The sequence below is a fragment of the Urtica dioica genome, chromosome 5, assembly GCF_054948205.1.
Source record: "Urtica dioica subsp. dioica isolate 48M chromosome 5, U.dioica_male_clone48M_v1_H2, whole genome shotgun sequence".
In the NCBI taxonomy this organism is placed as follows: Eukaryota; Viridiplantae; Streptophyta; class Magnoliopsida; order Rosales; family Urticaceae; genus Urtica; species Urtica dioica.
In genome coordinates, this window is record NC_142760.1 from 41,738,730 (window position 1) to 41,765,235 (window position 26,506).

Consider the following 26,506-nt stretch of genomic DNA (forward strand, 5'->3'; position numbering starts at 1 on the left):
GAATGAGAGAAAAAGTAGGATTTGTAGTCAAGATCCAACGGTTCATGCTTAACTACAAAATAGAAAAGAATAAAGAAAAATAAAATATCTCTATGAGTTTCCTAGAATATCTCATTTCTACCACTATAAATAGGGGTTAAGGGGAACACAATATACACACAACAGAAGAAGCAAAAATTTGCCCAACATCATAGAGGTAGACGAATTTTCTTCTCTCTCCATCTCCCTCGGAATTTTGTGATTCCATTCTTAGAAAAATAAGAGTAGATGTGAAAATCCATAGTCAAATCTTGTGAGATTAATAGAGTGTGTCCACACTGTATTCTTGTTCGTCCGGATATTACGTTTCGGAAGACTACGGTGTCATCCAAGGAGATCCAAGAGATTCAGAGATATCCCGAAGATCATATCGGAGCTCAAAGATTGGAGAGGAAGACGATAAGAAGAAGATGAACCCGTTTCAGAAGCGTAAGGAGAAACCTGTAAGTTTTCTGATAACTCGTCCATTTAATTCGGTTGCTTGATAATTGCTCTCATGATTTGATATTAATTAAATAAATCTAGATCTTGTTAAATTACCTTGATTAATTAGCTAAGTAGCATAATTAATTTATTCTGCATGATTATGATGAAGTGAATAATCAGCAATACCTCCACCCAGCATGAACCAACGTCGCTTCCGTCTCAACAAGTAAGGCTTGCTTGAAGCAACCTCGCTTCCATCTCGACAAGTGAGGCTTGTCTCTACCCACCATGAAGCAACCCTGCTTCCATCTCAACAAGCGAGGCTTGCTTGAAGCAACCCCGCTTCCATCTTGACAAGTGAGGCTTGCCTCCACCCACCATGTAGCAACCCCGCTTCCGTCTTTTCAAGTGAGGCTTGATTGAAGCAGCCATGCTTCCATCTCGATAAGTGAGGCTTGCCTCCACCACGACAGGGCAGGGCTGGCCTCAACCACAGACCCAGAAGAAGAACCCGAGTAAATGACGAAATTACCTAAACTCTCATCACCTCACTATAAATACCTAACACAAAAACACATGTTAAGGACTGACTTTTTCTCTCTCTAACGAGACTATGCCAAATTCTCTGCTCAACCATTTCTCTCACTAAAAACGCCATTGAGACTAAAATCAACAAAGAAAAATCAAAGTCACTCCACTCATCCAAAATCATACAAAAAAAGAGAAACAATCTACTTCCATTCTCTCTAGAGTAAGAGAAGATAAATTCATTCTCTCTCACAAACAAAAGCTTTCAAGCCAAATTATATTCCGTCTACAAAAGTGTCGAAGAGCTTTAGAAATAGATTCTCATGTTCTTCACTTGATAAGAGAAATATTTCACCACTAATCTCACGGATTCGAAAGCATGCACGTGGTCAAGTCCGTTCACGTTACGTGTCCGTAAGTGTTAATCCAAAAAACGACTTAACATCGGATATATGGCAAACTAAAGTTGAGAGGTGATTTGTGAATTGGTCTATAGTTTATAAGGAGTGTTAATGTAATTTAATCCACATTTTTAATGAAAAAATTTGTCAACGAAAGATTATTTTTAATGATATTTGCTGTCATATTTTTGGAATAAATAGCTTCTAATAGGAAAAACAATATCAAATGACTATATTTTTGGAGTAATCCCCATATTTTTGGAAAGATCATATTCATTCACAAATTTCATCTAGCTCTGCCAACTGAAAAAGTTAGTTTGGTATGCTTATTATTGTTCCAAGTTATGTTCGAACAACGTGTAGAAGAATACGTTTTTAAATAGCGGTTTGAATCTTAATTGAAGACAATCAACAAAATATAAGGTTGTTAATAATCACAAGATGACTTGATAATCCAGTTGAGTGATTTACACATACGGCTTAGAGTACCCATGTAAAATATAATTCACTTTTTGACAATTTAAAGTACACCTTTTTCAATTCCACTGAATAAGAATTCCCTAACACAACTCTCACAAAAATTCCATGTACAAGGTACACACTTATGCAAATCACATCTAATCGCCTAATCTCAAATATTATCGAAGTTTAACTTTCAGATAACATAGATACCTTAGCTCGCGTTTCACATAAAATCTCTTAGTATAAGAAGTTAGCGTAGCTTGTTAAATTTCTTATGGTGGCAAAATGTACCTCAGATTAACCAACAAAATCCAAAAGATTCTCTAAACCTTTTAGATCACGTCTTCATTCAAAATCCGGTATTTGGTTATTAAGATATTTCGTTGTGACATTTTGGAAACACAAAAATTATTTATACATGAATAACGTGCTATCCTACTTGAACAATTTTACGATCGAAACAACTACAATACACTTTTTTCCTCTAAAAACCACAGTAATAATGGCACAATGTTCTAACAGTAAAACGAAATTATGAGGAGGGCAAATAACACTGAATTCTAACGTAAATAATTCCTGATAAAATCAAAAACACTTTTAACTTTATTTTTATTTAAAATTTTCATTCTTTCTTTTCGTGGATTTGGCTCCATCGGGACTGACGGGGAGCCATCTCTTGATAAAATACATATTTTGTGTTTTAGTAAAATATCTAGTTTAACCTTTGATTTTCAAAAATGTCGAGTTTCTACCTTCTGTTTAATTAAAATGACGAGATTATACTTTAAAATAGATAACAATGCCATGAATCTTCTTTTTGTTGACTTTTCATTGATGTTGACTCTAATATTTATATGTAAATCTCATTTTACTCATATTCATTCGCATTCTATATCTAATTTATTTAACAACGAAAAAACAAATAATAATCTTTGAATCGTGGAGAACACAGATAGATAAAATAGGTAAATATCGACAATCGATAGTCATCAAAATCACTGATTCGAGCGTGAAATCCAAGACTGACAGTTGCAATTCGAACACGGAAGGAAGTCATCTCTTGGGAGGTATAAATTTTATTAGTCTATTTCGATTAACGACTATTTTTTTATTTCAAAATTCAAAATTTGAGAGTTAGAGTACTTGATTGGGTTTTATTCGGTTTCTTATATAAGAGTCAACATCAATAAAAAAAAAAAAAAGTACATTTGTGGTGTTGATATCTATTTTAGGGTAAAAAAATTTCATTTTAATTAAACAGATGGTACAAACTCGATATTTTTGAAAACTAAAAGTTAAACTCGACATTTTGCTAAAATACATGGTACATATGTGTTATTTTCCCTTATGAGCATGACAAGAGATAAAGCAAAACAAACAAAACCAGCTTAATTTGGAGAGGATAAGTACTCCCTGCACTCCAAGCAACACAAATCACACAAGCATCGAGATGAAAATATACATATATCACACACACATGCTTTGATTTGCATGTTACATGGGAATCGGGTCTATGAATACATCCTTAATGTGGCGTTTCATGAGCCCCTTCGAGCGAGTGTAAATATCATCTTCTTTGTACACGACCTCACCCAAGCGCGCAATATTGAGCACGCGAACGAGAAGAGGGGCCGGCGCGGGCCTAGGCTCAAGAAGAAAGTCCTCGTTAATGTCCTTCCACGCCTCCGCAACTAGCTTGCGAATCTCAACGTATGCCTCTTCCTTCGACGCGCCGTGCTGTTTCATGTAGCACTCTATGGACGACACGACGTTCGAGGCTGCTAAGGGGAAGCGCATGACTTTTATAGCAGCTGTACAGGCCTGGAAGTGTATCTAGGGTTTCCTTACCCATCCTCACACGAATATCTAGCAATAAAGTCACCAACGAGGCAATCGGGCAAAACTGGAAACTTGCCCGTAATACTGTCTGCACACAGAGGGAATGATGTCTCACCAGAAGCAGGAGCATGAAGAACGACATATTTCCAAACAACTTGCACTAAAAAATAAAGTCAACAAATAACGTAACAACAATCTCCCCCTTTGGCTATTTTTTAGGCAAGCACTTCCAGGAACAGTTCTCATACAAGCGTCATGACCAGATGGAGAGAGTCAAAATAAATGACCTCATGACGCCTCTCCCCCTGATTGCCTCAAAAGAATCCCAAAGGCAAGGATCGACCAAAACAGAGGGAGGACAAACACACACAGCATGTAAAGAGGTGATAACTGAAGCAAACAGCAGTACATACATCAACAGTAAACTTGAAAGAGGTTTAACACACCAACCAGAACTCAGTCTGAAACAAAACTTAAACTGAAGATAAAACCCGACAGAAAGATGTCTGAAAAGAAGTTAGAGGATGCAGACCAAATAAAAAAAACACATCAACTAGAGGGATTCCCAGTAGAAACATCATTGGCTTGACCTTCAGAGCCCTCGGATTCACTGATGACATCATCATCGGTATCTTCATCATCTACGTTGTCATCATGACGTACAGTGTGGCTCGGCTGAGAGGAAGTTGTTGCGAAATAACTCGCGCACGCAAGCGTACGTGTGTCGCCCAAGTAATATAGAATGTAAATTCGAGTATCGTACCCACAGAGACTAGTCAAACAGCGATTTCCTAAAACTTGATGCTAATTAATTCCACGTAAAACTGAGAAGATGGTTGTGACAAAAGCAATAATAATAAAACTAAAGCAGAGAAAAAGATACGAGTTTTGCAAGAAGAGAAGGTAGGGGTCACGATTTCACCGGAACTAACTAGGTCGGGGGTTTTGGGCTCGAACAACAAAATCTACTCCTATGGAAGCTAATCTCACTCTATCAAAATTATTCACTAGCCTCTCTCGAGTGTTCTAGCAAACCTATGTAATTGACGGATTATTATCCTCTCGGCATCTAATCCTATTAAAACAATCACACGCAATGAAACAAGAGTTCAAACGATTACATAAATTGCCTAGAGTTTATAACCTAGGATCAACTATGAAGACATGAACAAAAGCACGATTATTTATTCTCTCTCGAGTAGCTAAACAATCCTAGATAACAGTTCTAATGGTGATCAAGCATAAGAACGCATAATGAACAATTCATATCAAGCAATCCATAATAATGAAGCAAACAATATTTATCTAACCCTAACGAACCCCCCCAACCATTATCAATCCCGGCTACATCGCAACCCCATAAGAAACTTAGCCTCTAATGGTGTTCATGGTCAACGCTAAACAAAACAGAATAATTAAAAGCACTAAAATAAAGATTGAAACCAAAACAGAATTCATATTAAATAAAATTGATGTTCAACAATAATCTAAAGCAATAAAAGAAATAAAAGAAGAGAAGAAAGAAGAACGAATGAATTCGGAGAAGGAGAACTCGTCGGGTTGTCAATTCCGTTGAAGAACGCCTGTTTCCTCTTTCAAAAGCTCTCAAGAACAACCAAACAATAAAATAGAAACTAAAACTAAAAGAGAGATTGTGTTTTCAGAGCTTAGAGTCTAATAGATAGGTCAAGGGGTGATTTTCGGAGCATATTGGGCCTTTGGAATGGTTTAATTCGCTCAAAAACATCAAAAACGGAAAGTAAGTCCGTCAAAATCCGAAGAAGGGCGCGGCGCACGGTCTTCCTTGCGTGGCGCGCGGCTCCAAATCCGGGTTATGCCCGGAGCGCGCGTAAGACTCTGTGGATTTTCATGTTTGCGTTCCCGGGATGCGCGGCGCGCGACTTGAGGCTCGCGGCGCGCGGCTTCGAAGTTTTGCCTTAGCGCGGCGCGCGATGGTGGGTGCGCGGCGCGCGAGGTCGCCAACTTTCTTGCTTGTGCTTTTTTGACTCGTTTTCGACAGTTTTATCACCAAATCCCGTCCTTTTTCCACAAAATTGATTGTAGACGCTCTATTGCTCATCTAAACCTGAAATTACTCAAAAACCTACTAAAAACCATTAAATTACTTGAGGACTCGTCGGTTTTTGGTTCGGGAAATATGAGTTTTACGCGTGATTAACGCACCTATCAGAAGTAGCACCATCAGTGGTAGAAGAATAAGTCATAACAGTGATAAGACGTTCACAAGAAGATTTCCTTCGAGAGGAGATATCAATGATCTCCTTGAGCGCAGCAACTTCTTCAAAGAGGCCTTTGAGAATATCACTCTTAGCATTCTCGGAGAGAGGAGCAGCCTTGATGGTACGACCAAGAGCGACAGAAGTTGCGACAGAAGGCATAGCAAGATCTCTGGCATGTTTTCCCTCAAATAACTTATGATTGAAAGTGAGTTCACTAGGGGGTTTACCTGCAACGTCATCATCCCTTAGTACATCTTTCTTTTGAGCCACTAACATACCAGAGATGAGAGACGGAAAGCCAATAGGGAGCTTCACAGCATATGACTTTGCGTGCTTGGCCAGGTGGTTGAACACGAACTCTCCAAAGTCGAAAGACGCACGAGTACCTATCTGATAAATAAGGCACGCCAGGTCGGACTTGATGCTCGAGCCATGCGAGGAGGGAGCCCAATTAGCAACCCCAATTCTGTACAAAACAGAATATTTTGCAGAGAGGTCTGAGGAGGGCAGGGAACCTTTAGAGGGCCAAGTCTTCTTCTCGTCGTTGGTGAGCTCTTTGGCAATCACATCCAGGGAGGGAAGCCGATCGGCAGTGACAATTTTCCCTCGTCCCAGGAAATCATTGATTGCAGTAGAGGAGACATCAAAGCAGTGGCCACGAACGAAGACTTTTCCAAACTCAGAGTGATGAGGCTGGTCAATTTCAGAAGACAAATTCACAATACACTCTTTCACCAATTTTGGGTAATAAGGCCCGATCCCAGAGACAGTTTTGATGAGTTGGGCATCGTACAGGAGTTCCATGATCACGTCAATTTTCAAGGCTTCCTTAGACAGTTCTTTTTCTGGAAAAACAGTTATGTGATAAACATACCTCCACTTTCTGACACGATCTTCCTCATGAAAGGAGATATTATCCAGAGGAGCGGCGGGAACATCTTTAGGAAGTTTTTGACCCCCAACAGATTTCCTGGAGGCAAGGGACACGATCTCCGGAAGAGCAGATTCTTCCTTTTCCTCCTCCATATCTTTCAGAAAATCAGGACCATTCTTCTCAGTGGATTTAGCCTTCAACTTATTCTTGTTTAACCCCGTCTTTACCAGTTTCTTTTTCTTCTTTCTTTTCTCCGGTTCGGGAACAGTAGTCATACTTTCTCCCACCATCTTCCTCTTCATCTTTCTTTTCTCAGACAACAGAGTAGCAATGCACATGTCATCATCCTGCTGGACCTTTTCCTTTAACGAGACAAGAACATATTTTCCAGCATCCTGACCTCTATCAGTTTCATCCTCATGCATCAGAGGAGAAGATGTCGGAATATCCTTCAACACATCTTTACTCAACCCCAGAATTTCGCCAATCGCATCCACGGGAGGGGGTTCTTGCTCACCAAGAAGTGATTCCAAAACATCACTGTCCCTAGGATTCTCTTCAGAGGGAATGGAAGTTTCAGGATTACCTTGTACCATTTTGTGGGGGCTTTCAAGAGGAGACCCACCGGTGAGGGTTTCTTTCACGGCAGTGACATCAACCTCTCCTCTTTCTTCAGAAGCACTACTTGAACTGACTTCTCCAGTAATGTCGGTGATGGAGAGGGAGGATTTCTTGATCATGGCATTTCTGACAGCCGAGAGAGAGGGGGATTTTCAGGAGGAATAGATGACCCAGCAATTGCACCTCCGGCCTGACCATCGGCGCGCTTACTGGGTCGTAATCCTCGAACCCGGACACCGTGTTTGTTGCTCTCCAGCTCTGCCCCTTTGGCTTGACATCTTTCGCTCTCATTGTTGTCTTCTCTTTCTTAGATGAGATGGTGGTGTTGATACCGCTTCTTGTTCCTACCATTTTGAAGTGAAAACCAAGAAAACTACCACAAAAATAACCGTCAAGAAGGGTGAATTCACAAATTAGAGAAAATTTGGGAAAGAGGGGCGACGAAACACGAAAAATAGCGATATTTGAACAAGAGGTAACTTCCCAGTCTTTCTCGAAAAAGAAACCGTCTGCATGTATGAGAAACTGGCAAGGAATAACACGACGTCGTGACATGGAATGGGCCTTGATCCATCTCAAGACCAAAATAAGAATAGGTGGAATTTTAGCCCGGCAACACAGTTGAATGGGCCAACCAGAAAAATGGGCCCATGAGTAAGCTTTCACGAAACACACAAGACATAAATCAGAGAAATTCCAGCCTTGACAACATAGAGGAAAAAACCAAACCTCCCTCCAAAAATCAGTAATTGCTATTGTTCAATCACACACAATCCTAGGGAGGATCTGAGATTTTCAAACCGGTTAGCATCCAAGGCCTTAGTAAAAATGTCTGCGGGTTGTTTTTCGATGTGAATATATTCGAGTTTGATCTTTTTATCTTCCACAAGATCTCGAATGAAATGATGTCTGATCTCAATATGCTTAGTCTTACTGTGTTGAACTGGATTCTTTGAGATGTTGATGGCACTGATATTGTCACAGAATAATGTCATGACATCTTGTTCAACATCGTATTCAGCAAGCATCTGTTTCATCCAGAGGAGCTGAGTACAACTGCTCCCGGCTGCGATGTATTCAGCCTCAGCTGTGGACAAGGAGATGCAGTTTTGCTTCTTGCTAAACCAGGAGATGAGATTGTTTCCTAGGTAGAAACATCCACCAGAAGTGCTTCTTCTATCAACCGTGCTACCTGCCTAGTCAGCATCACAGTATCCCACAAGCGTAGAGGAGGTATCATAAGTATATAAAAGACCAAATTCAGCAGTTCTCGAGACGTACCTTACAATTTGCTTGGCTTAAGCCAGATAGCTAGCTTTGGGATTAGCTTGATACCGTGCACACACTCCAACAGAGTAGGCTATGTCTGGTCAGCTGGCAGTAAGGTAGAGGAGACTACCAATGATACTCCTGTAGAGGCTTTGACCAACAGATTCACCAAACTCATCCTTAGTGAGTTTAACATGAGTAGCGGCGGGGGTCCGCTTGTGAGAAGATTTTTCCAAGCCAAACTTTTTCACAATATTTTTAGCGTATTTACTTTGGGAGATAAAAATACCATCATTCATTTGCCTGATCTGAAAGCCCAGAAAATAATTAAGCTCACCAACCATACTTATTTCAAATTCAGACTGCATTTGTCGTACAAAAAGATCCACCATATTGTTCGACATTCCTCCAAAGACAATATCATCAACATAGATTGAGCTATCATGAGGTTGCCATCCTCCTTCTTTATGAACAAGGTTTTATCAACTCCACCTCTGGTATAACCATTCTGCACAAGGAACTGAGTTAGTCTTTCATACCATGCCCGAGGTGCCTGCTTAAGGCCGTAGAGAGCCTTTCTAAGCTTGTAGACATGTTGGGGAGAGCTGGGATCTACAAAGCCTTTAGGTTGGGCAACATAGACTTCCTCATTCAAGTACCCATTGAGGAAAGCACTTTTAACATCCATCTGGAAAAGTTTGAAGTGGAGATGACAGGAGATGCCAAACAAGAGTCTGATGGCTTGAAGTCTCGCAACAGGGGCAAAGGTTTCATCAAAGTCCACACCTTCCACCTGCGTATAACCCTGTGCCACAAGTCTAGCTTTGTTTCGAGTTATATTGTCATGCTCATCAGATTTATTTTTAAAAATCCACTTAGTTCGAATAACATTAACATTGTCAGGTTTATGAACTAACTCCCAGACTTCATTTCTTTCAAACTGAATAAGTTCCTCTTGCATAACAGTAATCTAGTATTCATCATCAATAGCCTCATTCATATTCTTAGGTTCAATCTTAGAGACAAAACAGAGATTACAAATCATCTCCCTATAATTTACAGGAGCTTTCTGGCGCGTGCGCATTCCTTCACCAATCTCGCCAATCACCTCAAGAGCAGGGTGATTTTTCTTAATTCTTCTGGAAGGAACTCTTTGTTCAGGCACAGGAAAAGACTCTTCATCAGGACCGATTTCATCCACTTTGTCACCAGCATCTGTCCTGACATTGGGGCTCTCAGAGGAAATGTCATCCAAAATGTTCACATCATCTGTCATGTCATCTGTGTTACTAGGAAAAACTTCATCTTCATCATTAGTACTGTTAGAAACAGCATGATCATCATTAACCACCACATTTATGGATTCCATCATAGACTTAGTGTGTTTGTTAAAGACGCGATAGGCCCGACTGTTTCTAGAGTACCCAAGAAAGATACCTTCATCACTTTTAGGATCAAATTTGCGTCGAGGATCCCTGTCAGCAAGGATATAACAAACAGAACCAAAGAAATGGAAGTATTTCACATTGGGCTTTCTCCCCCTCCATATTTCATAGTGAGTGATAGCAGTACCTGGGCGAATAGTAACTCTATTATGATTATGGCAAGTTGTGTTGAGAATGTCTTTGGCCAACATCATCACTCTAACCATTTCTTAGAGGGTTCGATTTTTCCTTTCCACAATCCCATTTTGTTGTGGCGTGATGGGAGCAGAGAATTCATGGGCTATTCCTTCTGCAATACAGAACTTAGTAAAGCTCATATTCTCAAATTCCCTCCCATGATCACTATGTATTCTGATCACTTTTACAATGCTTTCAGATTTCTCACGGATAAAATCAACCCAAGTATACCTGGAGTAGTCATCCACACACACAAACACGTATCTCTTCCCTCCAAGACTCTCAACCTGCATTGGTCCCATCTGATCCATGTGAAGAAGTTCCAGAACACGCGATGTGGTAAAATGTTGCACCATCTTGTGTGACTTCTTGACTTGTTTTCCAATCTGGCACTCACCACAGATTCTTCCTTCAACAATCTTTAGATCGGGGACACCGACAATGGCCTTCTCATAAACAATTTTCTGCATGCTCCTAAGATTCAAGTGACCAAGCTTTTGATGCCATAGCTTGGTTTCGTCTACCTTGGTCATAAGGCATTTGTTGACCTGAGCGTTTGAGGCGGGAGTCCACATGTAGCAATTGTCACGAGATCTGGTTCCTTTCATAAGTTCATCCCGTTTCTCATTATCACTACACACTTATCACGAGTAAAATTGACGCGCAAATTCAAATCACAGAGTTGACTAATACTGATAAGATTAGCAGTAAGCCCTTTCACCAATAAAGCCTCAGTCAAACAAGACATACTAGGATAATTTAGCTGACCTTTACCCATAATCTTGGCTTTCACTCTATCCCCGAAGGTAACGTGACAGTTAGAGTAAGGTTTTACGTTGGTCAGAAAGACATGATCACCTGTCATGTGGCGAGAGCAACCACTATCAAAGTACCAGTCGCTACCGGTGGAAGCACTCAGAGATGTGTAAGCGATATTGGCCCGGTAGGATGTGTCTTTTACTCTCCATTCCAACTGTGACGAAGGTTGACGGCGAGGAAGAGCATGCCTGTAAGTGGATTGATGTTGATGAAGGTTCCTCCCATAAATGCGATAGCAGAAAGGCCGAATATGATCCATTCAACCACAATGATGGCAGACCCAACGAGGTCTGTTGACAAGAGACCTGGTTGGTCCAGAAGAATGTCGCTGATGTTGATTTTGAAACTTGTCATCACCAAATGTTTGAGACATGTTTCGCGACATCTGGCTAGCTGGCTTTTGGGGAACAAAAGTAGTTTGAGATGAGGAAGCACCATGAGTATATCCAAGCCCCTTTATGTTCTTTGCAGGTTTTCCGATAGTTAGGATTTTGTCAAGGCTGTCAGTGCTGGAGTTCAACATCTTAACTGATTTAGTCATCTGGTCCAGCTCTCTATTTAGGCGGCTGACTTCCCGTTTCAGATCAACAATGGTTTCTAGTAGAGTTGCCTTGTCTTCAGTCAGAGAGAAAATAAGAGCACTCTGCTTGTCAAGAACATGGGACACTTCAACCCATTTAGTGTGTAAAACATTGTACGCATCATTCATAGCGTCATCAGATAATTCCTCATCTATAACAAATTTCTGTGAGGATTCAGCAGATTCATTAATAGATTCAAGGTTATGAGTGGGAATAGAGGTTGTAAAGGCCACAAAGTTACTTATCTGGTCGGAGTCGCTATCTTCTTCTTCTTCATCAGACAGAGTGACGTTGTATCCCTTTTTATGCTTTTTGAGGAAGTTGGGACACTCCTTCTGAATATGTCCAAACCTTTCACATTCATGGCACTAAATTTCCCCAACTTCTCACGCTAAAAAAACTGAGACCCATTTTTTTCCTTCTTCTTCACGCCCATTTGAAACGCAACATTTTTCTTCTTCTTCCTCGCCGGAATCTGCACACGTTGTCACCATAATCTCTTATTCTTCCTCTGAAACCCATAGTGGTTGTTCAATATTAAAGATCCAAGCTCATCTTCGTTCAAATCAAAGATCCAAAATTCTTCAAACAAATTTTGGTAAGTTCTTCCTATCTTTAACATACAAGAACATGTTTAATTGTTTTGATTCATGTTGAAATAGGTTCCATTGTGTTTGAGTGTGATTTGTTTGTCAAAATTGTATTTTTTTTTTATTGAATTCCCGATTTTTCCAGGGTGTCACGAAGTGAATCAGTTCGTGATACTAGTGTCACGAAGTGGATCCAGTTCATGACACTTCCCGATTTTTCCAGGGTGTCACGAAGTGAATCCAGTTCGCGACACTAGTGTCGCGAAGTGAATCCAGTTCGTGACACTTCCCAATTTTTCCAGGGTGTCACGAACTGGATTCACTTCGTGACACTAGTGTCACGAACTGGAAATAAGAATTTTACCATGTTTTTGATGTTTTTAATTCTATTCTTTCAGAATTAAATAACAGTTGATACAATCACGATGGAGTCGAGTGATTGCAGTTCGTCAACACGTCGAAAGCCGCGCGTTTCAGGAAATATAGGAAGTCGTACCGAGCGTCGACGACCTCCTTCATCATATTCGTGTGGTCTAAATGGAGTTGAACGAACTTCCTGGACTGCTGATAACTCTGGAATACGATTCTATGGATGCCCCGAGTATAAGGTTTTAATATGTTTCTCGTTATCCTAGAAACTGTCTAGACATTTTATAAATAAGGAAATGTTTCTATTCTTTTTAAGATTTTGTAAATAAATATATTCTTTGGTTTATGGTTGTGACAGATAAAGAAATTTAATGGATGTGGGTTTTTAGAATGGATTGACCCACCTATGTACCCAAGATCGATTCAAATCATTCCAGGGCTGCTAAGGAAGATAAATTCATTGGAAAACCATATACCATCTTTTGTCGATGAAGACTATAAACACGACGAACCAACTGAAGCCAATGAATTTGAACAACTGATTGTATCTGAATTATTCAAGATTAAAATGCTGGATGTTGTTGTTTTATTCATAGGTATTGTGTTATTGTTCAAATGATTGTATCGCCTGTGTAATGTGATATTGGAATTGTGATATTTCACCTCATGTGTCACGAAGTGATCTCAGTCCGTGATATTGAGTTTATTATTACACTACTACAAAACTAGGATTCTACAACGCTTAAAAACAGTTGTAGAATGATTCTACAACGCTTCTTAAGCGTTGTAGAATCCTGCGTTGTAGAAGCTTCTACAACGCTTAAAAATCCGTTGTAGAATCCAATAGCTTTCTACAACGCTTAATTATCCGTTGTAGAAACTAAGATTCTACAACGGATATTTAAGCGTTGTAGAAGCTTCTACAACGGTTATAATCCATTGTGTAATTTTTAAATATTTTCAAACATCTCGCCGCGGCGAAGTATATTTCTCGCCGCGGCGACATATTCTACAACGGATCTTCAATCCGTTGTAGAATCACTTCGCCGCGGCGAGAAATATACGTCGCCGCGGCGAGTGATTTTCCGCGGCGAGGTACGTTCCGAGCCGCGGCGACAACACACTACCAGAAATCTGGGATACAACTACAGTTTTTTATTTTTTTTTACTCCAGTTTAGCCTTTTAATGGAGTCTTTCAATACAGACTACGGTCACCTTTTTTTAGGCCTATATTAGACTCCAGTCGAATATAAAGCTGTAGAGAATGGTCTATTTTTCTCTACAGCTAATATAAAAAAGTAGTGGTAATATTCAAAAAAATTAAAAATGATCAAAATTTCACCATTTTTAAATGGAGGGAAATTTCCCACAAAATTTTGGCACATTTACACTACAGTCAAAGGTAAAGAAGGAGTTGTAATACTTAAAATATAAAAAATTAACAAAATTTTAGTATTTGAATGTGAGTGGGAAATTTCCCGTAACAAAATTGGTTTCCCACCAATATGAAAATTAAGAAGAAATGACTAAGTATACTTTCCCTCGCTTTCATCTTCGTATATCTCTCTCTCTCTCAATGTTTCTCTATCTCCTTCTCTAAAAAAATGTTTCTCTCTCTCCATCTCTTCGTATACACTCACCTCCGATCTACAGAACTACAATCCTCACTCTCTTTCTCTAATCAATTTTTCGTTCATCCGACCCAACTTGCCATACATTCCAATCAGCTCGTTCGCCGAGTGCAAGCTGTTCTGATAACCCATCTTGATGACGTGTCCATGTACCGTCTTGCACGTGCCGAAATCGCCGACGAACGAGCACGCTTTGATGGCCAGTGGAAAAGTGAAGCCGTCAGGGAAAACTCTTAGTCTGAGCATTTCGTCGAACAGTTGGAGTGCTTTCTCATAAAACGCGTGAGTCACGTGAGCTCTGACGATCGCGTTCCACATGAGTCTGTTTGAACTGACGATCTCAATTGGGAAAGCGTCAAAGACTCTCTTGGATTCGCTAACGGTGCCGAAATACCTAGGCACCTGTTCACCGAAAAAGGCTTTGGCTTAAACGTTGACAATACTATTGGCAGGTGAGAAGAAAAATCGCGGATTGGTATCTCCGATCTCGCTCACCTGGCCGAGAAAATTCCGGTAAGTCTTTCTCATTCAATCTCTCTTTCTTTCGATTTTGCCCTAATTTTGGAGCTTTCTGTGTTTTAGAGTCGGATGATTAATGCTTTTTTGTTTTTATGGTGTGTAGTTTTGCAAACATCCGATAGCGCAGTTCGAGGACGACTTGGTATCGACTGTGAATTCGCTAATAGTGTCGATGAAGAAGACGGAGCTTCAGGCGGTGATGAAGCCCGGGCTCTGCAACGCCAGCTGTATGAGGTTCGCTCTTGTCAAGCTCTTGAGACTCTCTGGCTACGACGCCGCGGTCTGCACTTCCAAGTGGCAAGGCTCTGGAAAAGTCCCCGGAGGTAATTTTTTCTTTATATGATCTTGTTTTTCGGCTGGTGAATTTGAGCTCTTTGTTTTGTTAGGTTGAGATTTTCAAATTCTGAGGCGTGTGTTCGATAGATTATCCGAAGAAAAAACTATACTTTGAATCATTTAACAAATTTATGAACAAGAGAATGTTAGAATTGGATTGAACTCGATGATATAAAATCAAAATGATGGCCGAGGTAGAGGTGATTTCTTTGATAGCTTTTAAAATTGTAAATTATTCAAGGTTAGTATTGCGATGATATGTGTAGGGGATCACGAGTACATCGACGTGATAAACCGCAGCCACGCCGGAAATTCTGATCGCTTCCTCATCGATATAGACTTCAGGAGCCATTTCGAGATCGCCCGAGCGGTCGATTCGTACGACATGATTCGGAATTCTCTGCCGGTGGTGTTTGTGGGTTTGTCGGTGAGGCTGAGCCAGTACCTCCAAGTGATGGCCGAGGCAACCTGATTCTCTCTGAAGCAGAACTCGATGCCTCTCCCGCCATGGAGGTCTCTCGCGTATCTGCAAGCCAAATGGCAGTCGCCGTACCAAAGAGTGATGTGCCCGGACGAGGACGGCTTCGTTGCCCGAGCTAACCCTTTTGGCCACAAGCAGTGCCACGGCCATTTGAAGAGGCTTCAGTCGCTGCTTTGCTCCGAAACGGGGAACGATCATCGGGTTTTGATGAAGCCCCTCAACGGCGACAATAACTGGAGAAGGAAGCCCGAGAGAATTAGGCATTATCTGTACTAGAAAGAAGCTTTTTGTTTTTTTTTTGGTTGTCAAACCTAGAATAAATTTTTTTGATAGAGCAGAATTAGGATTTGATTAAATTTGTAGTTCAAATCTGTAAAAATAGAGCAGAAATAGGATTTGATTAAATTTGTTTGTGTGTTTGTACTATGGACAGCCATAGCTCTATCTCTCCCTCCGTTCATAAGGCCCATTGTCTGCCACTCTTTCAGGTTCTCTCCCTCTCTTTCTCTCTAATGTTTGTATGTGATAAATGTATGTGTGTATGTAATTTTTGTATGCCGATATATCTCTGAGAGGTTTTGACTCTTACCTTAGAAACTGATTTAATCTTAGGCAATTATGGTCTTTTTCTTAGTATGTTGAGTTGTTTTATTGGTGTTAAATTCTGACCAAGATAATGTACCAGGATTGCATTTTTTTAAAGTGAAGGATTGTGTTCCTCTTCATTTCAGGTAAACAAGTAGTGGTTTATTCCATAAATTTTATTTCTTTCATTCTCTGCTTATTCCGTGTTGCTGACATTATCTAGATTCTACAAATAGATCTCAAGTTTCTTCCTCGCAAAACGCCTTACTTGTCAACGATCTAATCCATTGAATCTGAATCTGAGATTAGGTATTTAGTTTTGGATATTTGGGGCTTTTCGTTGTGTTTATCTCTCGTGGGTCTTAGTTGTTGACTTTCGTGGCTGAGATTTATGCGTTTTAATTTAGGGCTGAGAAGTGTTTCGTGCTTTGGTTTGGTTTTATTGTCTCTCGTTCACTTATGGTCGTGCTGGTGTTTCTCTCTCTCTCTCTCTCTCTCTCTCTCTCTCTCTCTCTCTCTCTCTCGTCTTACTTATGACCTTTGGAATTCTGAGACTTTGGATTCGATTTTTAGTTTGGTTTGATTACTTGAATCTAAGCCTCGGTCTGGATATTTGTTCTTTATGCGTTTGTTTTTTCAGACTGGTTTAGTTGGTTTTGAATATGATTTTTGGTTTGATTATATTTGTTTTGAATCTGAAATAAAACTATTGGAGAGGCTCTAACAGCTCAGAGATCAACACCGAGCTTAGTCACTATCGGACAAGCTCTAGAAGCAGCGGTGAAAACCGTCGGAGACAAGGCCGTGGACTTGAGCGATGCGGCCGCAATTCAAGCCGCTAAAGTCAGAGCCACCGGAAGTAATGCCGTAATCCCAGGCGGGATCGCTGCCACCGCACAGTCAGCCGCCACCGTTGAGCTCGACGACAACAAGATCAAGCTCAAGGATGTTCTCACAGTATGTTTGTGAACCATTTCTATGTGCATCACTTTGTGTGTTTCAGTGTACTTGCAACAAAATATAGCACAACCATTTCTATGAGGAGAGTCTAGAGCTGGAGCTTCAGCAATGTTACAAAGCTCAATCGCGATTGTCCGAGCAACTCGTCGGGGAAGTAGCCGAGTCCAGAACTTCAAAGGCTTTGATCGTCCAGAACTTCAAAAGCTTAGATCCGAATTTGAGACTGGATAATCTTATTTCATTCACCTAAGAAAAAATTCAAGTTCCAAACATGGGTAGAAACTACTCGTTCTTTTTTGTGTATCAAAGTAGTGTTGTGTTCTTTCTAATTGTTACTTTTTTTTTTCAGGCGACAAGTGTTTCTAGCCTTGCTCAGCAGCAGGCATCATCTGGATCTGATTGGCAAGTAAACTGATTTGTGTCGTTTTGCTTTTATTTCAAGGCTTTGAATCTGTTAAAAATATGGTACAAGTCCTAAAATCTAATTTATGTCGTTTTTATTTATGATTTATGAAGGCTGTTTCCGGCTGATTGAGGTTGGCGGGGCCGAGCATTACCTGCAGGAGACGGTGGTCTGCGAGAGCTTGGTGTCTTCGTACATGGGCCGCAGGAGAGCCTCCATCGACGACCACGAGTGGCTCGCCGACACCACCTCCAACGACGGGATTCGCCAGCTCACCATCGGCCTCCGCCGCGGCTTCTCGTCCAGGGCTTCCCGGAGTAAGCATCGATAACATGCTGTTATAAAATTATATGAATATTGTACATATTTGTTTGGTTTCTGGAGCTTTTGTTTCGACTCTATACAAAATACGAATTGGGTGTTTTCTTGTGTTTGTTCTTCTGGGAATATTTTACAAGTATGTCTTTTTGCTCTGTTGTGTCTATGTATAATAGATGGGGATTTGCAGGCTGCTTTAAGGCCTCAGGCCGCTGTCCGTGACTGTGTCCGTGTGTGCGTGATTGAGCCTATATCTGATCGACGAGCCTGTCATGGCAGCCACGAAGCCACCTCCGAACGCCCACCTCATGTAAGTCTATCGTGTGATGTGTTTGTATTATGTGATGTTTGTGTGTGTTCTCATCTCAACCTTATGTATTGCGTGTGGTATATTTGAGTGTGTATGTATTATGTGGTGTGTGGTCTGTGTGTGTAAGTATTATGTGTGTGTAAGAAAATAGTGAGTTATGTTAGGTAAGTCTAATTAGTGTTAGGTTCAAAGCTAAACAATGTCTCAGGGTGTTAGTACATGGTGTGGCTTTTTCTTATGTCTCAGGTGTTTATGATTTTGTGTGATTTTGATGTGTGTTTTTCCCTTGCCTGCAGGTTCAATGGGTTCATTATTTGGTGTTTTTTTTTGGATATTTATGTAAATGATATTTATTATTGATTTAATGAAATATGAGATTTTTTGGATATTATTATTGTGTTTAATATAAATGTATTTATTTTTTTATTTATTTAAATATATGTTTTTATTAAAAAGAATTTCTCTACATAGATAAAATGTAGTCTATATTGTTAAAATATAACTTCATGAATATAAACTACACCTAAAAGATGTAGTCTTCAACAAAAAAGACTGAAGTCATAGACAAAGAGATAAGACTCCAGTGCAATAGATGCCACAAAAACGCCGTAGTCTGTCCAACTCAATTAATTATAATTACTCTTTAAAGCTGTAGTGTTTATTGACTCAAAATTTGAACAACTACATTATAAAAATGTAGTCTTCAACAGAAAAGACTGGAGTCAAAGGCAAAGAGATAAGACTCCAGTGCAATAGATGCCACAAAAACGCCGTAGTCTGTCTAATTGACTCAATTAAGACTACTTGTTAAAACTGTAGTTTTTTTTATCTTATGTAATTGAGTTCTATATAACTACAACATAACGTTGTAGTGTTTATAGATGCCACTAGTAAGACTACATCTAAACAATGTAGTTATATATTTTAACTACAGTCTTATAAAACAGATACACTACGGCCAAAAACTGGAGTCATAATCAAAGAGATAAGACTCCAGTGCAATAGATGACAGTCAGTAAACTGTAGTGGATTTAAAACGACTACGGCGTTCGGCAGTAGTTAGAGGCCAAATTTCTGGTAGTGACATTCAACAACGGATTGTCAAGCGTTGTATAATCAACTCGCCGCGGCGAATAGTACACTTCGCCGCGGCGACGTCAAATCTTAGCCGTCGCCGCGGCGACATTATTCTACAACGGATAATTATGCGTTGTAGGAAGGCGATGAATTTTTTTTAAAAAACTCGCCGCGGCGAAGAAAAAATCTCGCCGCGGCGAGACTACGATTTCTAATTTGCCTGTTCTCGGTATCTTTTCTCGCCGCAGCGAATAATATTTCCCGCCGCTGCTCGAATTACTTGCCGCGGCGAGAAGTATAGTTCGCCGCGGCGAGAATCATTTATTTTCAATCCAAAATCTGTTTTTACACGATACTAGCACCTGAAAATAATCTTCAATACAAAAAATATCTAATATATACATTCATCTTCAAATATCCTCATCTTCAAAACATTCAAAATCTAATATATACATCTACAACCAATCCATAATTCAATAAAAAAACTAGCTAATCGTCACAGTTAATAAATGTTTGTACATAACTTACACATTCTTCCCTAACTCTCTCTAAATCCTCCTTTGTATGAGATTTCTTATTTTCTAATTTTCCTACACCTCCTACGACTATATCACACATATAAGAAATCACAAAATACCCGCATTCCGTGTTTCCCGTTTGTTTCGGAGCGTCCCAAGCCTTGATGTACGTTGATTGCCCGTTACTATGGGCGTTTTGATGCTCGAGCTTGAAATCAACAAGAACCCTATATAACACGGAGATTATAAGAGAAAAAACATCTAGAACGATTTATAATAAAAATTATTTAAGAAATCAAAATATTACCTTTTTATCAATCGATTTAAATCGATTGGGATTTTATTTCTCAACGGGTCAAAGAACATAGCGCTATTTCTCCAAAGGTCGAGGACAACGAGCATCCAATGCGCACCTTTGTTATACGGCATCAAAACTAATTCACCAAATTTGCAATCTCGTACCACGTTTCCAACGTCCTTGACTCGTTTTGACAAATAAGCCTCCTCGTCGTCATTTTCGATATACGAACTTAAGCTCGGATTTATAAAACAATAATTTCGAGTCTTCTTCGCCTTTTCTAGCCTCGAGCGTAGATAGCTATGACAAACAAATATTTAGTTGATCAAAACACTAAATATTGAATATTGATATTAAAAAACGCATATAAAGAAAACTCTGACTCCATATAAACCGTTATCGGAAATTATTGCAAAAAATCGGAAATGTCTTCAAATGACACCGGAATCGGGATAGCCGCGAGACTTGGACTAACATTGACCATAATCACATCCCCTTCCGGTAACATTACTTTGTTGGCATGTTGAGCGAGCAATCGATACTTGGGATTAATCACCTTGTACGGAATCTTCTTAGCATCATCGATGCTAGCTTCACTCTCAAAACCGAGCTTTGAGAGTTGTTTGACAACCGGACCGCGACTCTCTATTCCCGTGTCCATTTCCATGAGTTTCTTCGGCCACGAGACAAACCCGCCTATAGCATCTTCAATGGTTTGAGATTCTTCGGTGGGAATTGGCAATTTTGCTTTTTTAATCAAAACCCCCAAAACGGCCACGCGTAAATTTCATTCCTCCAAAGGTGAGAAATGAACTACGCCTCCATTCATGTACGCTCGCCCATTTGCAACATGAATTGTGCCTCCGAACTCGGTGTCATCAATGAAAAGAAGACACTCGACGCTTTCATCCGAACTCGGTATCACCGGCGTGGTTGGATTCAAAGAGCAACTAGCACGAACACTATTGGGTTTTCCCACAACAATAGGATCGATCTTCGGACGATCATCAACAATGATAGGATCGATCTTCGGACGATCATCAACATCTTCGTGTTCTAAGCGAATCAATAATTTTATCAATAACTTAATACCAAAACATTTATCTTTAATAAATAGATAAAAAAAATTAAACATACCTAAAGAGACCGTTTCATTGACGTGTTCTTCAACATTTGCCATCTCTTTATCATCAACAACCTTCGCGTTGAGATTTTCTTCCACTTGGTCGACACTAGGCGACTCGACATTAATTCTACCATTTCCACCGAAGGCCTTCGTCACCAAAGACTTTAACTCGCTCATTTCCCGACGCATCTTCATTACTTCTTCGTTGAGCGTTGGAGGAACAAAGTACTTAAAACGCGATGTGTGTTTGGATTGACCGCAAACTCGCGACGTTCCCAAAGCTTCTTGCAAAACACTCTTTCCCGATTCCGGCAACCATGTCCCTTGCGATGCTTGTTGTGATAACGTTTTCTACACATAAAATTATTTGAAAATAAAATTACAAGGTTAATTGTTATAACAAAGGTAAAGAACTTACGATTTTTTCTCCCATCAATTTGTCTTTCTCATCCTTGTAGTTATCTACGTCTTTCATTCGCGAGTCAATCCAAAGTTCCTCTTTCGTAGGCCATTCCCCCGTTTCGTCCTGCTAGTAAGAAGTAATTATATAATAAATTAAAAAATAATTGCAACATTTGAAATAACTAAAAGAAAAAAATGAATCTAACCTTTTCTTGATCAAGCTTTCGATATCCATTTCGGCCCGTTCGAGATTTGTACACACTTTTTCCGATATTTGATTTCCCATGTTCCGATGTTTGTTTGAACATTTCGGTTCATCTATACTCAACAAATGCCATCCAATCTTCTTCGGTGATACTTGTATAGTATTTCAAAATACAATCCGGTCTGTTTAAGGCGATTGGTTCGTTGATTATGTCTTTGAGTAGATCGTTGTATATCTCATGACGAAATAACCTTGCGGCTTCTCCGACTCTCATAAGGCAATCGTGTTTTTGTTCGATAGGAACCGTAAATCCTTCTTGCATTTCGTTCCATATCCGTTCTTTAATTTTATTATTCTCTTTAGATCTCCAATCGCGCATCGAAAGTGGAACGTATTCTCTAGCTAGCACGCCAAAGTAACTCGACAACTCATCACCCTCCTTACCAATTGGTTGTCCCTTATCATCAAATTGTACCGGAATTTTTTTACCTAGAGTTTTGGCCTTATTAACCCGACTCATAAGAGTGTTTCTTCTTTTTCCTTTTTCATCGGAATTTAGTGCTAGTTGTCTTCTAACTTTTCTTTTACCACTATCGCTAGAAGTAGTAGTAGTGGACGACATTGAATCTAATAAACAAAATTCAAAACATAATTTCAATTTCCAACTCAAATGTAATCAAAATTTCAACTCAAATGTAACAAAAATCCAATATAAACTCAACTCCAATCAAAATATAAACTCAAATCCAATCCGATTCTAAACAAAAACACAATTTCAATCTCAATTCAATCTAATATCAAATATATTTCTCAAATCAAATCAATATCAAACTTAAATTCAATAAACTCAAATCCAATACAATATCTCCTAATTTCAAATCAATATCGAATTCACACTAAATAAGTCCATGTAAAAATGTTCAAAAACATTACCCGGAGTTGGACGAGCACAAGGGCGGCGAAGAGAATGTGGTGAGATGAGGGCTGGAGAGGTAATGGCCGAAGGCGGCGAGGTGAGGGCGCACGGCGAGGGTGGGCGCGAGCGAGGTGAGACCGGAGGGCGCACGGCAATGTGAGGGCCGGAGGGGGGCGTGGGCGCACGGCGAGGTGAGGGAGGGGGCGGGGGCGCCGAGAGAGATAAGTGAGGTGAGGGTCGGAGAGATCGCGCGGGGCGAGGGCGAGGTGAGGGACGGAGAGAGAGAGAGGGGCCGAGAGAGAGAGAGAGTGGTGGCGAGAGAGGGGCGGGGCGGCAAGAGAGTGGCGGAGAGAGAGAGAGGGACGAGAGAGATGAGTAGTGGAGAGAGAGATGAGAAGAAATGAAGTGGAATAAGGAATGAGAATGAGGGAAAATTGAAAAAAAACGCTAAGTATAGAATATGAAAGGGCGGGTAGTTAAAAAAATTTGAAATTTTCAGATTTTAAAACGCTCCTACAACACTTATTCTAAGCGTTGTAGGAGCTCGCCGCGGCGATGTATAATTCTCGCCGCGGCGAGATGCTTCTACAACGCTTATAATAAGCGTTGTAGGAGCCTCGCCGCGGCGAAACCAAATTCTCGCTGCAGCGAGAGTTACCCAGAAAATTCTCGCCGCGGCGAAAATGTGCCATCGCCGCAGCGAGGTAACCCTAGATGTCCTCGCCGCGGCAGTATACAATTTTCGCCGCGGCGAGGAATACATTCGCCGCGGCGTAAAATGTATGATGCCGCGGCGAGACTATATGTCTGGAACATGGTGCTCTCGGTAAGGTTTCCGCCGCGGCGACGACGTGTTCCCGCCGCGGCGCCGGACTCCTGCTGCGGCGAGATTTCAGGACCGAATCAACCAGGAAATGATATTGATGTCTATTTGGCACTGTTGGTCGATGATTTGAAGATGTTATGGGAGAAAGGGATGGAAGTTAAAGACGCTTACCGTGGAGATTCATTCAACTTAAGGGCAATGTTAATGTGGACTATTAACGATTTTCCGGCCTATGGAAACTTGTCAGGATACTCTGTGAAATGCTCGATTGGTTGTCCGATTTGCATGAAAGACACATCTTCCATCCGTTTGAAGCATGGTAAGAAAACTGTTTTTCTGGGTCATAGAAGATTTTTACCAAGAGATCACTCGTATAGAAGATTGAAACAAGCGTTTGATGGAAATTCAGAAGAACGACCCCCTCCTAGAATTTTGTCTGGTGAATATGTCTATGAGATGGTTAAAAACGTCAATGAAGTGCTTGGGAAAAGAAAGTGGAGTGCTAGTACTAAAGAATCGTTCAGGATGAAGAAATCGATTTTCTACGACCTTCCTTATTGGAAGACACACTATGTCCGGCATTGTCTGGATGTTATGCACATCGAGAAAAATGTTTGCGAATCGCTTATTGGTACACTTCTTGATGATCCAAATAAATCGAAAGACGGAATACAATCTCGATTGGATCTCAAAGAGATGAATATAAGAAGCATTTTGCATCCCGAGGAGGGGGGTGGGAAAAAAACAAAATTACCATCGGCAAAGTACACTCTAGATCGAAAGGAGAAAAAGAAATTGTGTAACTGGTTTGCTTCTATTAAAGTCCCCGAAGGTCATTCGTCAAACTATAAGAGGTTCGTGTCTTTGAAAGATTTGAGACTTACTGGAATTAAGACGCACGACTGTCATGTGCTGCTACAACAAATGTTGCCTCTTGCTTTGCGAGGAATTGTGCCAAAAGATGTGAGGTTTGCAATATCAAAGATATGTGTATTCTTTAACTCGATTTGCTCGAAGGTCATCGATCCAACTCGATTGGATTTAATGCAGTCAGAATTGGTGAAAACTCTGTGCTTGCTCGAAAAGATCTTTCCTCCTTCGTTTTTCGACATAATAATCCACTTAACCGTCCACTTGGTACGTGAAGTGAAATTAGGAGGGCCCGTGTTTTTACGGTGGATGTATCCAATCGAACGTTATATGAAAGTGTTGAAAAGCTACGTGAAGAACTACAATAAGCCGGAAGGAAGCATAGTTGAAAATTACATAGCAGAAGAGTCGGTTGAGTTTTGTTCTGAGTATTTAGCTAAAACAGACGAAATTGGGTTACCCAAGAATACCAATTTTGATTCAAAAGCTCTATCTAAAGGTATTTTTTTAACACTTTATTTGTTTATTTAAATTATATATGAACATTATTTTTAAGTATTTGTTTCATTATAGGTACTTATTCGATCATCAACCGAAAAGAATGGGAGCAAGCAAGTCTCCATGTGCTACACAACGTTTCCGAGGTCAAGCCATTTGTGGATATTCATTTGAATGAGTTGAGAGTGAATAATCCAAAGAAGGGTAGAAATGAAAAATGGTTGCAAGAAGAGCACAACCGTTTGTTTCAAAACTGGCTTTTAAAACGCATATTTACAGAGGCAGGACATTCATCTACGTTGAGTAAACTATCTGGCGGGCCTTCCTCAATGGTTACAAGGTACACTGCTTGGTCTGTTAATGGTTTTACATTTTACACAAGGGAACGAGACAACAAGCATCCCGTACAAAATAGTGGTGTTACATTGTTTGCTGAAGCTTTACATGTTTCGTCGGCAAAAGATAAGAATCCAAAACATGCTTTTATGAAGTATTACGGATACATTGAAGATATTTGGGAACTTGATTATTTCGGGTTGCGAGTCGCATTATTCAAGTGCAAATGGGCAGACAATAATCACGTTAAAGTTGATAATGAAGGAGTTACAATTGTCGACTTTAGACGGATTGGCTACGAAAATGATTCATTTATTTAGGCTTCGCAAGTAAGTCAAGTGTTTTATGTTTCGGATCCAGCAAATCCTGAGTTATCGTTAGTGGTTCATATGAAAGCGAGAAACGGTAACGAAGAAGAAGACGAAGACATGTCTAGCATTCCTTCGTTCACTTCAGGATTACCGCCAATTGATCAAGAGGTGGATGATTTTGATGATGACGATGTTTCACATCTACTTCGTAAGGATATAGATCCTATTTTTGTTTGATATTGAACATTTAGATAACGTATTTTCATTTTGGATTTTATGTTATTCTCCCGTGGACAACGTTATTTTTCATTCAAAATTTCTCTATACAATGTCATTTACATTAAAATTACATTTCTCCGACATCGCTGCGGCTGAGTACAACTCTCGCCGTGGCAGCATAATCTCGCCGCGGCGGTATACAAATCCTGCCGCGGCGAAGACCTTTTTACAACGCTTTAACAAGCGTTGTAGAAACCTCGCCGCGGCAACGTATATTCCGTGCCGCGGCGAGGATATTACGCCGCGGCGGGAATATCACCTCGCCGCGGCGAGACAAGTTCTTAAAAAACACAGACTCTCGGTATTAAAAAATCCAAATCTCGCCGCGGCGAAATACAAATCCTGCCGCGGCGAGGACCCTTCTACAACGCTTAAACAAGCGTTGTAGAAACCTCGCCGTGGCAACGTATATTACATGCCGCGGCGAGGTTGTTACGCCGCAGCGGGAATATCACCTCGCCGCGGCGAGACAAGTTCTTAAAAAACACAGACTCTCGGTATTAAAAAATCAAAATCTCGCCCCAGGCGAAATACAAATCCTGCCGCGGCGAGGACCCTTCTACAATGCTTAAACAAGCGTTGTAGAAACCTCGCCGCGGCAAAGTATATTCCATGCCGCG

General features: G+C 40.4%; 1 pseudogene across 1 annotated transcript; it reads left to right on the forward strand.

Annotated features, from left to right (window-relative positions):
• Positions 1-14,628: 14,628 nt before the first annotated feature.
• LOC149398625 (uncharacterized) lies at positions 14,629-15,935 on the forward strand (annotated as a pseudogene). Its single transcript, XR_016296987.1, has 4 exons — positions 14,629-14,710; positions 14,765-14,787; positions 14,935-15,154; positions 15,434-15,935. The product of XR_016296987.1 is annotated as an uncharacterized LOC149398625 (transcript).
• The last annotated feature ends 10,571 nt before the right edge of the window (positions 15,936-26,506 follow it).